Genomic DNA, 12341 nt, shown 5'->3' on the forward strand with positions numbered 1-12341 from the left:
ATAAGGCAGCAGGACCAGATAAGGTCTTCCCGGCTCTGCTCCGAAAGGAAGTGGACTACATCTTATCCAACATAGTCGGAATTTTAAATGCATGGCTAAAATTTGAGTATACTCCAAAAGCCTGGCCTGTCCAAACCTGGAAAGGCAAGTTACGCAATACCTAAGTCTTATCGCCCGATAATTCCAATATCGTTCTTTTTCAGATCTATGGAACGCACAATCGATACCATGATTAAGGGCATGATCGGAAACGATATGCTGGTATATAAACAACATGCATACGTTAAGGGACGTTCAGTGGAAAACTCATTACATGAGGTTGCACATCACATCGAGAGCACCTTTGATAAAAAGATGTATACACTGGCATGTCTTGATATACCTATTAAATCCTTTGGCAATTTCCAGGTTGACAGGGTTCTCAAGGACTGGATAAACCATATGTTAAGGAATCGATGGATAAGTTGTGCGCTATATAACATTAATATAAGAGACAAATTTGATCAGGCAACGCCACAGGGAGGGATTTTATTACCCCCTTGTGGCTTACCACCATTAACAGTATTTTAAGAACTTTAACGAACGAAGCTATAACACTTCTTGAGGGAAAGAAACCAAACTTGTTGTACAATCGTATAAAGGGACTATAGGCTTAAAATGGGGCTTCAATCTAAGGACGACACACTGGCTATTTAATAGCGTAATTAGACCGGTTCTTACATATGCATCTGTTGTCTGGTGGACAGGTATGGATAAAAATGTAATACCAAAATGTTCTGGAATTTCCAACAAATGTGCTGTTTAAGTAACTGCGTTGCAATGGGAACAACACCAACTGGGACTTTAGGGACAATTTTATATATACACAAATAGATTTTCAGATAAGGTATGGAGCGGCTGTCACGACCACATGGCTTGTGTCATGTGAACCACCATCAACAAATTTTAGAGGTAACAACCGGAGGTTCAATGGAAAACTTTCTATCGCACCGGATACCTAAAACACTTGTAGCTGCCTCATGTGAAACATTCATTTCTACCAGTGACTCGTGGACCGACGGATTTCTGTCACAATTGCCGACTGGAAGCTGTTGTAATACAGACAACTCAGTGCTAGGGGCTACAATGGGACTGGGATTTTTTATTCAAGAACCATATACCGTTATCTCTTTCCACTTGCCCGTTCACAATACGATCCTTCAAGCGGAGGTCCGGGCGATTGTAAAGTGTTTGAACTGGCTTAATGTCAACACGAGATCGGCTACCGTAAACGTCTTAAAGGACAGCTAAATAGTTATAAAAGCTATAACATCTAAAACAGCAAATTCAAAAACTGTATTGGAATTTATAAATTCAATCAACAACTATTCTGAACACGGTTAAGTATGCATTATATGGGTACCAGGTGTATTCACCATGACATGTGGCGATCGTTTCGCCCTTCTTTTCAACCTAAACTAACTTTCAACATGATTGGGAAAATTAAATAGAAAATATGACGAAAAAATTTAAAAATGCTTGAGATCGGGATTGGGCTTTTCATAGGGACTAAGGCAAAAAGCGGTCCGACATTGCCCATTTTTAAATCAATGATTCTTGAAGTAATCCAAAGCTTCGTCTCTCTCTATTTTAATTGTTGCGAAATATATCTCAAAATATTGGCTGACAAAAATTTGTCCTAAAAGTCGAAACTCTTTGGGGTTTTGATCTACAAACCGAGTACTATCGAATTTGATTGGTATTTTCTAAAACCCAGAGTGGCTATTGGACTGTGAATAAATATTCAAAATATTGTGGGGAATGTACCAGAGAGAATGATCAACCATATACCACCTTTACACTATAGATATTGTGCTAGTGATCTTAAAATAATCGGATTTTTCATTTTATGAGAGCCATGGTTATTTAAAAGTTTGACCCGTTTTGGGGGAGGTACTAGGGGGATTGGTCCGGTCTGTCCCTTCTTCCTACCAGACCTAGAGTTGGTTGAAATAATAATAATAGTTATCATAGTTCAAAATGTTAACCCTTTATGGGGGAGATACTAGAAGGAATAAACAGATATTGCCTATTTTAACACCTGACGTCACACTGATAGAAATATTAGTATTTTTGAAGTTTTAAATAAATCGGATAATTCTTTGTTTCCTATGATATAAAATGGTTGGAGCACTAGCAAGTCATGCAAATAGAAACCGCTTAATCGACTCCAAATCTCCTGAAACAGATTTTGTCCAAGGAGACCTAGGGTCAAAAACGATATTTTGATCAGGTACGTTTATACCCTCCACCATATTATGGAGGGTATATTAATTTTGTCATTCCGTTTGTAACTCCTCGAAATACTCATGTCAGACCCAACAAAGTATATATATTCTTGATCAGCGTAAAATTCTAAGACGATAAAATTCTAAGACGATATCTTTCGAACAAATTAAGATAGAATGCTAAAATTTTGCACACTTGTATATTTTGCCAGTAGGCAGGTTAAGTTCGTAAATGGGCCATGTAGGTCCAAGTTATCATATAGCCCCCATATAACGGTACCTCCCGATATTCGGTATTTTGATGATTTTAGCGACATTATTCACCGGAATTGTTTCAAACTTGGCATTTGAAGTTCCTAATGGGTACTACAGCCTACAACAGAAAATAATCTGTTTAGGTCCACGTCTTCGTATAGCCCCTATATAACGGGACCCCCCGATATTCGGTATTTTGATGATTTTAGCGACATTATTTACCGGAATTATTTCAAATTTCGCATGTGAAGTTCGCAATGGATACTTCAGCCAATGCCAGAAAATGGTCCGTGCAGGTCCACGTCTTCGTATAGCTCCCATGTAACGGTACATTATAAACAGATTTTTCTTCAAGTTTCGCATTTAAATATTGTAATAACTTATGACAAAAGTTGCATATGCAGGTCCACGTCGTCGTATAGGTATTCGGCATTTTTAAGATTTTAGCAGAATTTTTAACGGATTTTTTTTTCTTTTTTTTTGGAAATTGCCAAATTTGTACCAAATGGCGGAGGGTATTTAAAGTTCGGCCCAACTTAGCTGCTTTTTTACTTATTGATATTACAAAATGATATTTGCCCTCTGTAACCATGTGACACAGGGCCAGTCCCATAATAGCATTAGTTGGCTTTGCAGAAAAGCCAGTGCGGAAAAGCACTATCTGTGCCGTTGTTACTCATTACTTGGTAATGAGAATGATATATTCTGTTCCTTCATATGATTTAGGAAAATATACATTATTTGCAAAATGTAGTTTCTTTACACTTCCTTTTAATGGGTTATTCGTCACATACAACTTGCAAATGTATGCTGGGTAGTAGATATTTTTATGTTACTACACAAAAGTTTATGCTGGGTATATGCTTGCCTGTTATCCCAAAATATCAAATACCATAATTTATCGAATGTCACATGTAAATCCCACAAAAACCTCCAATGGTTATGGATATCCTCCCTTGTTAGCCAATTGAAAACTGAGTATTAAAAATGTTTCATTTAGAAAAATCCTTAAAGCTTTTGTTCACTAAGAATATATGTGTGTGTATGTTTCCATTTTGTTGTTGTTGTTGGTATTGTTGTAACCAAATGCCTGTGTCTAAAGGTAGAAAAAAATATATAAAAATAGACACATATATATAAAGCCTTACCTCAAAATAGAACGTGCCAGTTAAAAGATTTAAAAGATTAAAAATTACACAATTTTGTGCAAATAATTGAATTATATCACAAAAAGAAAGAGAGAGGAGAGAGAGAGAGCGGCACGTTTCGTTGCAACAATTTGTTGTGGCACAAAAGCCAGGTGATTTGATTTGTATCCTCGACTGGTAACAAATTCAACAGTTTATTCGTTAGTATTTACAAATAGAAATCCATGCGGCAATAACAAGAATAACAAATTTCAATTATTCGATTGGGGAGGGATGATGTGGGGTTGTGCAGAGGTGATGTGGCGTTGTGAACCGATACAACATTGAATGATGCCAAAGTATTTTTATTTAACATCATATTAAATGTAACTTAAATTCGAAAGTTAAAAATTATATTTTGTGAATAATTTTCAAACCTCAGAGATAAGAGACGGGACATTACCTGGTCATTGTGAGTAGAAAAAATACTGTATGTTATATCCTTTTATGACAGCAATACCAAATGATCGATCTATATCGAATATTTTTGGAAAGTGAAAAATTTAACCGAAAAAAAATATTTGATGTATTGATAGTTTTAGCTGACTTGGATCTGAAATGCTCCACAAATCTTCCAGAAGGTACCATTTAATGGGCTGTAGCAAATACTGGTTCTGTGTGGAAAATGTTTTGTGAGGTAGAGGCAAGTAGAACGATAAATGCCGAAATGCTGGAAGAAATTCTAACTAAAACCTTCACTATACCGAAAATCAAGACGGACGGTCCATGTCAAAACGTACAGCGACCAACGACTCCAAACAGCGTAGATACAATACCAGTTATTGCAGGTCTATTAATAATCACATTGTACATCACAGAAAATAATTACGTCTAGACACGTTTATCGACGTTCTGAATGTTTACATCACAAACTTCTCTTTAAACGTGGTTGTAGCCTGTCAAAATATTCTACAAATTAATTTTTCATAAGATTCTACTATAGGTTCAAGAGAAGACATAAAAGTCTACACTTTACCTAAACGCCAGAAGTTAAAGTGCCATGTCATAACACTCATGGGCATAATCCCCATTAAAAATTGGGGGGAATGGAGATGGGGATTATGTCCAAAACTAAAGCGGACAAAACCCCTATTTTGGGGATAAGTATTTTTAATAATTATTTCGTAGGAGAAATATCCGATTTGCTGGTTATTCGACCCAATAATTCGGATATAAAATCCGGTTTGATCCGGTTCTGGGAGGATAGGTACTTTCCTTGAAGGCTTATGAAAATAGTGGGTGTGATGGTGTAGTTTGAACCGGTTTTGGAGCAAAAATTGGTATTTTGCACCTGAACTCTTCGAAAACCCCACTAAAACTTAAAAATTTACCCTTTTTGTGGCATTAAGACCTACATATCAAATTATAGCCTCCAAAATGGTGCCAAATGTACTGATATCTCTTGTATTTCCGAAGATATTGATTTTGTTGTCAAATTTGATACAATTTTAAGGGTATCGTTAAATTTGCGCTATAGGAAAACGTGGACCTAAGTATTCAAAGTTCTTTCACCGGAGCTAGAAACCATTATGAACTACAAATACAATCCTTGGAAAAATGTGGCAAAAATCGTCAAAACACAGAATATCGAGCGATACCGTTATATGGGGGCTATAAGAAAACGTGGACCTATATATACTATATTCCGCCACCGAAGTTAGGACCCACTGCGAACAACAAATACCAATTTTTGGACAAATCCGTGGAAAATGTGGCAAAAATCAAAAATCAAAATACCGAATATCGGGAGGTTCCGTTATATGGTGGCTTACAAAAATGTGGACCTATATATGCCATGTTCCACCACCGGAGCTAAAACCCATTATGACCTACAAATAGCAATTTTTAGACAAAATCGTGTAAAAGTGTGGCTAAAATCATCAAAATACCGAATATCCGGTAGTACCGTTAGCTATACGAAGACGTGGGCCTGCACAGACAATTTTCTGTCTTAGGCTGCAGTATCCATTACGAACTTCAAATACCAAATTTGAAACAATTCCGGTGAATAAAGTCGCTAAAATAATCAAAATACCGAATATCGGGAGGTACCGTTATATGGAGGCTAGACCAAACCGTGGACCTACATTATTACCAATTTTTTTAAGTTTCGCATTTGAATATTGTAATGTCTTATGACAACTGTTACCTGTGCAGGCCCTTGTCATTGTATAGACCCTAATACAACAGCTACATTCGGTATTTTTAAGATTTTAACAGAATTTTTAACGGATTTTATTGTTTTTGAAAATTGCCAAATTCGTTGTAAATGGTGGAGGGTATTCAAAGTTCGGCAACAACTTGCAGCTTATTTACTTGTTTAATATAATTCTTATCGGAGTCATATCATTCACTATACAGCAATGTTATTTGGTGAAAGAGGTATAAAAGCTTCCGTCAAATTTGTTGAAAATAGATCCCGAATTGTGACTTCTCTAAAGTCATAATACGGTTTCAAATAAAGTTCATAGTTTGTAGCAGATCATACTTCACATAAATTCGCAATATAAACTTTTTTTGTTATGCGAGCTCTACTAAGTAAGAATAGTGGTGTATGGTATCATATTGTCAACTCCGCCCGACTTTTGACTATTTCCTACTGGTTTAGTGTTAATTTAACACGTTTTCATCTCTCTCAATATTTAATTTTTTGGAGAAAGAAATAAGAAATCTGAATTTCAGTGTCGGATAAATCCCTGCAAAAATTTTTCAAAATAGGTCCCGAAATTAAATAGCTTCACCTTTACGCCAATCCTAGTCACATTTCCATCAACTTCTTATCATTAAATTTTTCTCATGATGCTGTACAGGGTTGCCCATATTCGACGGACCTTTGGGCCCATTCCAATCGACGAGGCTTGTCCGCAGGCAACATTCTTTTTGTCAATTGAATTTTGTACGGGAACAAATGCAAATCAATGCGAATAATCCGTTGTAAAGTGGACCGAGCCATGCCCAACTGCTGAGAACGGCGTGTTTGGGATGTTCCTCTCAACATTGGCTCGTACGGCAGCGATATTCTCGGCCAATCGCCTTGGTCGACTTTTATATGCCTTATATTCGCCTTACCAGTCGAAAATTTTTCGTATAAACGCTTAATGGTGTTCTTAGAAGGCGGACTTCTCACATTTTTAATGTTTTAAAAGCACGTTGAGTTTTCACAATTGACTTCTTCTGTTGAATGTAAATTTCAACTATTTCAGAGCGCTCGCGTGGCGTGTATTGGTTCATGATAAAAATCTGATTGGACTGACGCTTCAAACGCGGTATGTCATTAAGCGATGTGACATCTCTGTCAAAAGTTATGGCGTTGCCAGATGGGTCCGTCAAATATGGGCAACCCTGTATATAAAATGTTCGATCCGCTGACATCAAAGACTATTTAATTTCGATTTCTTCATACATTTGCTGTTAATTTTTTCTTCATTTATAAATATTTATATACTTCTTTAAATTAACATAAAAATCCACGTCCTTGATGTCCTTAAGCATTAATGCGAATCAAGTGTCAGTTGTCGCAACTGAATGGATGTCACTTAGCGAATACAAGTACATACCTGTATACACTTGTAAAGTTTGCTGATTAAAGCAGCGAAAAAATGAAAACAACAAAAACAACAACAACTACGGTATCAATGTACACAAACGTGAGATATATCTGCCCATTTCCCTTAACATTTATTTGCCCAGGGGAAAATATATACGCTATTTTTGTGCTTTTTTATTTTAATTTCATTAAATATTTAATGACTTTTTAAAGTATTAACAATAAAAAATTGCCAAAGAGGATTTCTGTGAAAAAAACAAACAAAAACAAACAACATATTTACATACACTTGCTCTGTCAAGGGACAATATTTATAAAATAACAGTGTATGTGGATGTATGAGAGTGTGGTAAAGTGAGCATTAGTTTTTTATTACGTCCATCACTTTACGTCCATTCAATTTGCCGTAAAACTGTGTGAGTCATGATTTAATGGTCTGTGTGAAAGTTGATTTTCATTAGTTTTAAACAATTTGACAGGACTAATTGAATTTTAACAAACAGCCGTGTTTTTTAACAGCAACAGATTTTTTATTTCCATGTTTTATTAATTTTTTTGTATTCGCCAGAAATCTGAAAGTTGGCATTAAACTTATTACTTAGTTGGTGAGAATTGTTATGGATTTTTCATGAGCCTATAGTAGTTTTTTTATAAGAGATATAAATATGGGGACATATGGGGACTATCGCTTAAAGCCGTGGAGGTTTTAAGAATTACAATGATGACTTTAAAAAACTAAGGTAAATTTAATTGTGAATTCTCAAAAAAAAAAAAAAAAAAAAAAAAATATATATATATATATATATATATATATATATATATATATATATATATATATAATAATAAAATAATGTAAAGAAAGTCTTAAAGTTGGGCGGGGCCGACTTTATGATACCCTACACCACTTTGCAAATTTAGTAGAGCTCCACATAACAATTAAAAGTTTTTATGGGAGAATTCAATCATATACCCTATGATTTTGTTTATAATTTAAAGTTCAAAGGACTAAATATGCCGAAGTATTTGTATCTTCGAATTTGTATAATTCGGACTTGTGTTGCCCATTTGGTGAACGAATGATTTAAAATCGGATAAAAATATATATGGGAGTTATATCCAAATTTGAACCGATCTCGATAAAATTTGGCAAAGATATTTCTGAGCTGTATTTGAAATATTTCCCTGAATATCATTGTTACGGAGTGCATATTACGGTTGTGGGTAACAAATATAACAAATAGGATGAACAATATATATGGAAGCTATAGCTATATCTGAACCTATCTTCACCAAATTTGACACACTAGCTTCTAGACTCAATTCGGTCGTAAGTGCCAAATTTCATCCCATTTGGGCAAATATTAGACGTTTGGTGCACAAAGGTAAATCGGACGAAGTTATGTATGGGAACTATGTCCAAATCTGGACCGATCTCGATAAAATTTAGCACATGTATTTCTGAGCTGTATTTGATATATTTCCCCAAATATTGTTGGTACAGAGTGCATAATACGGCTGCGGAGGACAAAAATAACATATCGGATGAACAATATATATGGGAGCTATAGCTATATCTGAACCGATTTCGTTCAAATTTGGCATCCTTATTTTCAGGTCCAATCTGACCGTACGTGCAAAATTCCATACTATTCGGACTGATATTACACGTTTGGTGCTCAATAAAAAGCAAATCGGACGAAGATATATATTGGAGCTATATCTAAATTTTGACCGATTATCTCCAATTTCAATAGGGTTCCTCCTTGGGCCAAACAAATGATTTGTGCAAAATTTTATCTGGATAGGGCAATAAATGCGAACTGTACTTTGTTTACAAAAATACATGGACAGACGGACGGACGGACATGCATAAATCGACTCAGAATGTGATTCTATGCAGATCATCAAAAGGAACGATGGGTCTATCTCGTTTCCTTTTGCCTGTTACAAACAAATGCACAAACACATAATACCCTGACCACCTTGTGGTGTAGGGTATAATAAATAAATAAATAAAAACAAGTAAAAAAGCTGTAAGTTCGGCCGGGCCGAACTTTTAATACCCTCCACCATTTGGTACAAATTTGGCAATTTCCAAAAAAAAAAAAAAAAAAAAATTAATAAAATCCGATAAGAATTCTGTTAAAACCTTAAAAATACCTAATGCTTATACGACGACGTGGACCTGCATAGGCAACTTTTTTCATAAGTTATTACAATATTTACATGCGAAACTTGAAGAAAAATCTGTTTATAATGTAGCTAAAATCATCAAAATTCCGAATATGGGGGGTACAGTTATATGGGAGCTATACGTAGACGTGGACCTGCACAGACAATTTTCTAGCATGGGCTGAAATATCCATTACGAACTTCACATGCGAAATTTGAAACAATCCCGGTAAATAGTGTGGCTAAAATCATAAAAATGCCGAATATTGGGGGGTACGGTATATGGGGGCTATATGAAGACGTGGACCTACATGGCCCATTTTCTGTTTTATGCTGCAGTATCTATTACGAACTTCAAATACCAAATTTGGAACAATTCCGCTAAATAATGTCGCTAAAATCATCAAAATACCGAATATCGGGGGGTACCGTTATATGGGGGCTACACGAAGACGTAGACCTGCACAGATAATTTTCTGTCTTACGCTGTAGTATCCCTTAAGAACTTCAAATGCCAAATTTGAAACAATTCTGGTGAATAATGTCGCTAAAATCATCAAAATACCGAATATCGGGAGGTACCGTTATATGGGGGCTATATGATAATTTGGACCTACATGGCCCATTTACGAACTTAACCTGCCTACTGGCAAAATATACATGTGTGCAAAATTTTAGCCTTCTATCTCAATTTGTTCGAAAGATAGCGAGATTACAACAGACAGACAGACGGACAGACAGACAGACAGACAGACAGACAGACAGACAGACAGACAGACGGACATGGCTAAATCGTCTTAGAATTTTACGCTGATCAAGAATATATATACTTTGTTGGGTCTGACATGAGTATTTCGAGGAGTTACAAACGGAATGACAAAATTAATATACCCTCCATACTATGGTGGAGGGTATAAAAAAAACAAAATTTTTATAAAATGTTTTTAATAATATTTGTATGGATCAGTAATAATTGTAGATATTTTAAAAACTTCCTTAGGGTGATCTGAACCCGTAAAGTAAAGAAGCGACTTGATCGAAACCCGCGTCGCAGTGGCCGAAAAATGGGTCGTGAGCTGAATGCGTCAAAATACCGCAGAGCAACATTTGGGGAGCGTGTGACGGTTTCATTGGCCGTTTGAAGGCCATAATTCGTGCAAAAGGTGACCATTTCGAACAAATCTAAACTAATTTTAACATTTGATTCTATTTCCAGCATTTGTTGCTTTAATTCAATAAAATTTGAAAAAAATGTAAAAATTATGGCGTTTGACTTTGTTTCAGTTAGTTTATCTCACGCTTTTAAAAAATTTCTTAGGATAATCTGAAACCGTATTTTCGAAGGAATATCAGAGATACAATATTTTTATACCCCTACCCACCACAAGGTGGTAAGGGTATAATGCCTTTGTGCATTTCTTTGTAACATGGAGAAGAAAGCGAGATAGACACACAATTACTTCTGACGATTTTCATAGAATCACTTTCTGAGTCGCTTTATGCATGTCAGTCCGTCCATCCGTTTATCCATGTATTCTTGTGAACAAAATCCAGTTCACATTTATTATCCGATTGAGATGAAATTTTCCAAACAATATTTTTTTCGATCAAAGACAATTGGTGAGATTGGTGAGAATCGGTTCAAATTTAGATATAGCTCCCATATATATCTTTAAACGATTTCGAGTTAATTATGCACCAAATGGCCAATATCAGTTCAAATAACCTGCCTTGAAGCGAGTTCTTCAAATTTGGTGAAAATCGGTTCAAATATGGCTTTGGCTCTCATATATGTTTCATCCGATTTGGTCTATAAGTCCCTCACATTCGAAATATGCATTCGACAAAAATGATATTTGTTACCAAATATCTTATAAAGCTAAGATTTGGATATATCTCCAATATATCCTTAATACGATTTCAGGTTTATTGTGCAAATTATGGTCCAAATGGAGTGAATTTCGGGACGTACGCTTTTTACTGGTACCCGGCTCCGATATATTTTTTTTTTATATAATCTTTCTAGAATGTCAAATGTAGTAAAATCGAGCCAAATGTTGATAGGCGGTGTGATTTACTTTAAATAAATTTATTTGTCACGGGTGCTCAACTAAATATACATAGTGGTTTAGGGTATCATATAGTCGGTCCCGTCCTATAAAATCTATAATCATAAATTTTATAAAATGGCAGCAAAGAAAATTTTTGAAGATATTTAACTATATTTTTTGCATATTGTAATGCTCAGAATTACATTTAATTTGTTAATCGGCAATTGTAGCTTACATGTTTTTAATCTGTAAAAATAATGCATATGCCTTTTTCATCAACCAATTTTAAAGATTCAATACATTTTTCAATATTCTTAAGTATTTTACTCACCACAAATGTTACCAAAACAGCTACTTTAGAAATCTGCAAAGAAACAGGAGGAAGCGTAATAAGATATTTGTGGAAAAATAAAAATTTTGTAATATATTCCAGCATGTGTACTCTAATGATATTCGAAATTACGACTGCCACAAATACATTTGCATGACGGTATGGGTATGTGCTCTGTGAAAGTAATATGTAATCGTATTACCGATCTAAATCATATATTCACGCATAACGACGATAGGAAATTAGCTGGTGGTGGCATGGCAAAATTTCGAAATTTCGTGAAAAGCTAATTAAGTTTGGAGCATTTATTTATTCAGCAAATGAATCGGATGGCATGTTGTACGACTGTGTGCCCAATTCTAATGGAATATCAATGCATGTTGAGATATTGATATTTATAAGGATGGTGTGGAAAACAATTTGAATATTTGGAAGGAAACAAGAAAAGTTTTAAGGAAATCTTGGATTATAAAGAATATGAAAAACTTATTTTCAAGGTCAGTCACAACTATAATCGTAGATATTAAAGAA

General features: G+C 35.1%; 1 protein-coding gene across 1 annotated transcript in view; it reads right to left on the reverse strand.

Annotated features, from left to right (window-relative positions):
- Positions 1 to 11845, reverse strand: part of LOC101897675 (protocadherin-like wing polarity protein stan) — a 158560-nt gene extending 146715 nt beyond the window's left edge. The window contains exon 1 of the mRNA XM_059125595.1: positions 11811 to 11845. The gene's annotated coding sequence lies outside the window, so the exon portion shown is untranslated. The remainder of the gene's footprint in view (positions 1 to 11810) is intronic.
- Positions 11846 to 12341: the final 496 nt, after the last annotated feature.

Source organism: Musca domestica, unplaced genomic scaffold, assembly GCF_030504385.1.
Source record: "Musca domestica strain aabys unplaced genomic scaffold, Musca_domestica.polishedcontigs.V.1.1 10, whole genome shotgun sequence".
NCBI lineage: Eukaryota > Metazoa > Arthropoda > Insecta > Diptera > Muscidae > Musca > Musca domestica.